Source organism: Rhodamnia argentea, chromosome 5, assembly GCF_020921035.1.
Source record: "Rhodamnia argentea isolate NSW1041297 chromosome 5, ASM2092103v1, whole genome shotgun sequence".
Classification (NCBI taxonomy): domain Eukaryota; kingdom Viridiplantae; phylum Streptophyta; class Magnoliopsida; order Myrtales; family Myrtaceae; genus Rhodamnia; species Rhodamnia argentea.
In genome coordinates, this window is record NC_063154.1 from 14,746,755 (window position 1) to 14,752,256 (window position 5,502).

General features: G+C 39.5%; 1 long non-coding RNA gene across 1 annotated transcript; it reads right to left on the minus strand.

Moving 5' to 3' along the window:
• Positions 1–512: 512 nt before the first annotated feature.
• Positions 513–5,043, minus strand: LOC125314966. The gene is made up of 4 exons (XR_007198303.1): positions 4,735–5,043; positions 4,485–4,656; positions 4,331–4,385; positions 513–774 (listed from the first exon to the last, which is right to left on the minus strand). It is a non-coding gene; the product is annotated as an uncharacterized LOC125314966 (long non-coding RNA).
• Between the last annotated feature and the right edge of the window lie 459 nt (positions 5,044–5,502).

The window sequence follows — 5,502 nt, forward strand, 5'->3', positions numbered from 1 at the left end:
ACTGTGCTTAGTCTCAGAAAAAACTAAAGCAGAGATTCACAATGGAAATTCTGAACTTCTTCAGCACTAAAAATGTACTTGTGATGCTTTCTCTGCTGTTAGAAGAGTAAAATCATTTTGTGCAAGGGTTCTTGAAGATGATGAAATTAAACACGATAGTGCTCAAACACACAGGGTCTCCTTCCTTAAAGAAGCTTCCTTCACAAAGCTGCTCCAGCAACGGCGAGCATCTGGGGACAATTGGTTGGAAGAAGAGAATTGGGTGAAAGCAATTAGATATATAGGTGGACTCAAACTTTTGTAGAGACCCTGCATTGTTCTCTTTCTTCGATTTATAGTTTGTCGAATAAATACACATGTAACCGGAATTTCACTGGTCTCCAGAGAACGTCAGAATGCATCACCATTCAATCGCTTGCAGCTTTCAACCCAAAAAAAAAAAAAATTTACATGCAGCAGAAAGGTTTGCTTTCTTTGATCTGATTATCTAAACAGAACATAGTTTAAGCAGAGATTTTTCTGATGGCATACCAAAGTTTACGCCTAAGTGTCGACATTCCTTCTGAAAATGGAGACTTTGAATTCAATATCATCATTTCTAACAAGCTCGAACACACAGACATCTCCTTCCTTTAGAGAAGTTCCTTTCTGAAACGCGCCCCAACCGGCAGAGAGCTTACCCGAGCCATGTTGTGGGTAGTACAGGAGCTTCACTGGCCATGATCCGTCCAAATGCTTAAGAGTTGCGGTTTGCATGCTTCCATTGATGCGTCCCTTAAAAAAAGCACCTCGGATATTCTGCTTAGTTCATTTTTTTATCAACAAATGAACTATGAATAAGAACATAAAAGGTATGATGACTAACACAAGAAATGTCAATATGATGACACCTTACGAGAACCATTATCTCAGGTTCTTCTCTTACCACATTATGCCCCAGTAGATTATGTGACCGGATGACTACTTTGAAGGAAGGATACCGAGGCTTGTACTTGTTGGCTGCTTTGAGAGCCGACGATGCCTGAGATTGTTTAGAAGTAGAGGTACGAGAAGCCAGCATGGCGGGGCTCACCTTGCGTTTGGAATTTTCCATCCTACCTGAATGAGCCAAGCAGAGAGCATAACAAAAAATGACACAAAGCCTATGCATTACTGATAGGGTAAGGTTCACACACTTCCTGAATCTTGTGGCAAAATCTTGGCTCCTTGATCAGTTCGGAAGCCTTTCAATTTGGAACCGGATCCAAGATTACAGTGACCATCAGCATCTTCCATCTTAGGCGGGACAAATTCGACAGTGCCGGGGTTCAATTTCTTGCTGTCAGCATACGTTAGCGAATAATCTATTTCCGTTGCGCTTTTGTCGAAAATGAGCACGTGAAAATCCAAGTCCCCCACATATTTGAAGACTAAAAAGTGGCCCTCACGGATAGGGTAATGCTCCGCAAATTCCTTCCATCCCTTTGACAACCAAACCATTTCATCCCATTTTTCCAACTCCACTCTCCAACTTCCACCGTTCGGAACCCTCAAACGCATCGTTTCGGGAAGATTCTGGCCATACTTTCTCACAAACATCTTCGGAATACGCTAGTTTCGTAACGTATAAATCATAAGTGCGTAAACAAGCGGTACCAGATTATATTTTGGCACGAGCTGACTCGAAAGAAAAGGCTAGTGCGTACAAGGCTTCGACCTTCCAAGCCTCGGTACGTCCAAAAGAATTCTTAAAGAAAAGGACTTACAAGCCTTCCAGTGTGAAGTGTGTGAGAGAGCATGATCTTGAAGAAATGAGGTGTCTCCGGTGCAAAACTTCGCCGGTGCTGTTCATCGTCTCTCCGGACACGGGAAGTCATCCCTCGAGCACAAGTTGTGTAATAGGTAGTAACGTCTGAATCTAACCTAGTTCTGTGGCTTTACATGAGCCAACTTAATTGAATGTAGGATTTAATTGGAGAAGACATTCATTTCTGGGATGACAGCAACCTTTTGGGAAGCTGTTCATCTTCTCTAATGACGTTAAGGACGGAGAAGAGCTAGCTTGTCTCATCACTGCGATGAAGAAAAGTCAATAAGAAACTGAATGCTTTCGGAAGCACATTAAGAAGAACACATTGGGAATCGAACGCATTAAAAAAGGGACGATTTGGTAGTTGGCAGAAATTACATTAAGAATGATGCCAAAGAAGCCAAGATTTGTATGTCGCGTTAGAAATACAAAAACCGATTTTATTCTGATGTAAAACTAAAAAGAGCAAAAAAGAAAAACGTTATGATAGTCAAAACGGGTATTGCATGAAAGTTATGACACCCATGCTGTTCTTGGGGCCTAAGGAGGTTTAGCTTTGGATGCCGAACTAAAGCAGGGAATTGTTTTTCTTGGTAGATCTCGGCAGATTATCCTATGAGGCCAAAGAAAAGATAATCCACTCAAACTCCACTGGTATCCATCATGTTTAAGGTAGTCAACCTCCCATATCCTCTACAGACTAAAAATTACTATTGGGAGAGTCTTACTAGTAATTCCTATAACCAAGAATTGGAAATTTCAAATTGTATACCTGCTACCAACCGAAGAACTTTAGCCTTTGAAGCAATCATACTCATTTTTTTTTTCAGCTAATATTTAGGTAACATTCATGACTATTTTGTTCAATTTCACTCTTCGTAAGGTAAGTTGATAAGGTGTAAGACTGTCCTCTTATGGAACTTCCTCACTCTACGTCAATGCTGGCTTTTAAAATCCGGTCTTATTATTTCAGTTAAGTGATTACTAGACTTCAATCTGAATCGACTTGCGTATTGATCACTAGAGAGCATCATTGTTTTAGGAAAAAAAAAAGTGACGGAAAGTCCTACAAGAGCACAGATTAATTGATTTTGGACAAGAAAGTAAATGACGAGAAATTTAAAGGGAGGCAATCGGGACCAGCCATGTAAATGCAGAAAAAAGATAAACTGCAGGGGCCAGCCATGTAAATGCAGAAAAAGATAAAAAGCGGGAAAATAAAGACAACAATTAAAAAAAAAAGAAAAAAAATTGAGTTCTGTAATTAATTGAAGGGATTCTACAAATGAATATGCTTGTGATATTTATAGCTATCTATAAACAGTTCAAGCTTATATTGTTGTGTCTCTGCCTTCTTACGATGGGTTTGGCCCATCGAGAATATTAGGTCTAGCTCATGACGAATTAGTAAAACTAATTACTCGAGATCTTAGTCATATTAGTACAACAATGCTCTAAGTCTTCCATCAGATTCTAATATTTAGTAGAGTATTTTAGATAGGGAATTACACAAATTGCCTTATTTGTCAATGATTTTTTTCAAATCTAACTTGAAATCATTAGATTTTCTCTTTCCTTACCAAATGAAGGAAGTCGTAAGATTTTGAATCGTATTGGCCTTGCAAGCTGCCTAAAGCGGCACATCCAAGGTTCATCTCAATCGATGAACTCTGGTACTCAACTCCAGCTGAAAAATTGAGACTTTTTAACACAAGATCGTCTCCATGCTCGCGGCAGGCAGAGCAGAGCACCACAAGCTCGTTCGGATATCTCCTCGTCTTCACTTCACCGGTCGCAACTTGTTTGTTTTCCTGAATGTGTATCTTGTTGAATCCATATGGAGTACTCTGCCCAATGCATATTTTTCAAACAGCCAGTACGAATTTCAGTGATTGCTTCGGAGACTGCATAGAGGTTGTAGGACTACCAGAGGATGCTGGTGACTAGAGCAGAGCATGAAATTATCATCTTAAAGAGATGAGATCTAATCAGTATAAAGAATCACTCCATCACCGAACTTTCCCAGATAACAGAGTTGGTGCAGGACATTCTTTCTTTCCTTTTCTAACCACCTCAAAGGGCGAGAGAAATTACTTGAAGTATTATACTAAAATCTCTGTTACTGACCAACTCTGCATATTGGCGTGAGATAAGGATTGCTTATGACCTTCTGTTTTATCGAACCCATGCTGCGGATGAGTTCGATTTATACATAGTCGAACAAAGACGCAAATATGCAAAGAGATTTGAAATTAGGCACACATGTACCCGAATTATGCAATGTGCCCTGTGTAATGTTCGCTGCTCGCCAGAGAGCATCAGGAAATGCATCACCATTCAATTAGTTGCAGCAGAAAGGTTTGCTTTCTTTGATCTGATTAACTAAACAAAACGTAGCAAACCATAAACTTTTTTTTTTTTTTTAGGCATGCCAAAGTTTACGCCTAATTCTTAACATTCCTTCTGAAAAGGGAGACTCTAAGGTCATGACCCGTCCGAACATTTAAGAGTTGCGGCTTGCATGCTTCCATTGATGCGCACCTTAAGAAAACAGCCTGGGATAGTCTGCGGAGTTGATTTTTGATCAGCAAATGATCTATGAGTAAGAACACAAAAGGTATGATAACTAACACAAGTAATGTTGACCAGACCAAATTTTGCACATGAGTGCCATTATGTCATGATCTTTTCTTACCACATTTTGCTTCAATAGATTATGTGACCGATTGACTACTGAGAAGAAAGGATTCTGCAGCTTGGACTTGTTGGCTGGTTCGAGAGCGTAGTTGCCCACGAACATTGAGAAGTAGAACTACCAGGAGCCACCATGCCGGGGCTCACCTCGCGTTTGGAATTTTCCGTACTGCCTAAATTAGTCAGGCAGAGAGCATAAGAAAAAGCGATACGAAAGTGTATGCATTACTTATAGGATAACATTCACAGACCTTCCGAATCCTGTCACTGAAGATTTGCTCCTTCATCAGTTTGGACAGTCTGTTAGTTGATCGAAATTGCATCAAGAATAACGTCGGAGGTACGGAGACTGAAATCGATAGAATTAATTCACAAAGTGATGTGCAAAGTAGCTAATGAACTTTTCTCAACAAAATGGTGGGTTCTGGGCAGGCTATGCCGTCAGGCCAAACACCACCTCTAGTCGTTATAGACAGTTAGGGCAAAAGAAAAGATTATTCACTCAAACTCAACAGGTCCAATCCATCATGTTTAAGCTAGTCAATCTTTATTTCCTTTGTCGAGTCCAGATTAGTATTTAACTTAAATTCCTGTAACTAAGAATTGAAAGTTAAACATTGGGTGCCTGCCACAAACTAAACATATTTAGCCTTTAAAAATTCCTTAGTCGTGAGCCCTGCATTTTTAAGGCGATTGAATATAAGTTTTTGCAGCTAATATTTAGGTAAAATGATTATTTCGTCCTTGATTATTTCCGTAAATGATCATTCTGTTTATGGATCTTCCACCTTCATTGTCGATGCTGGCTTTTAATATTCATCCTTGATTATTTCCGTAAATGATCAATAGAGTTTAATCTAAATCTACTTGTGTATCTGTCACTAGAGACCAACACCTATTAGAAAATTGAAGCTTGCGGTGTCATCATATCTCGTTGAGTTGTCATCGAGAAGGACTTGACTACATCTGATTCAAATCGTTTATGACTTAATCGCACTTTTTAAATTTTAGAGCTTGAT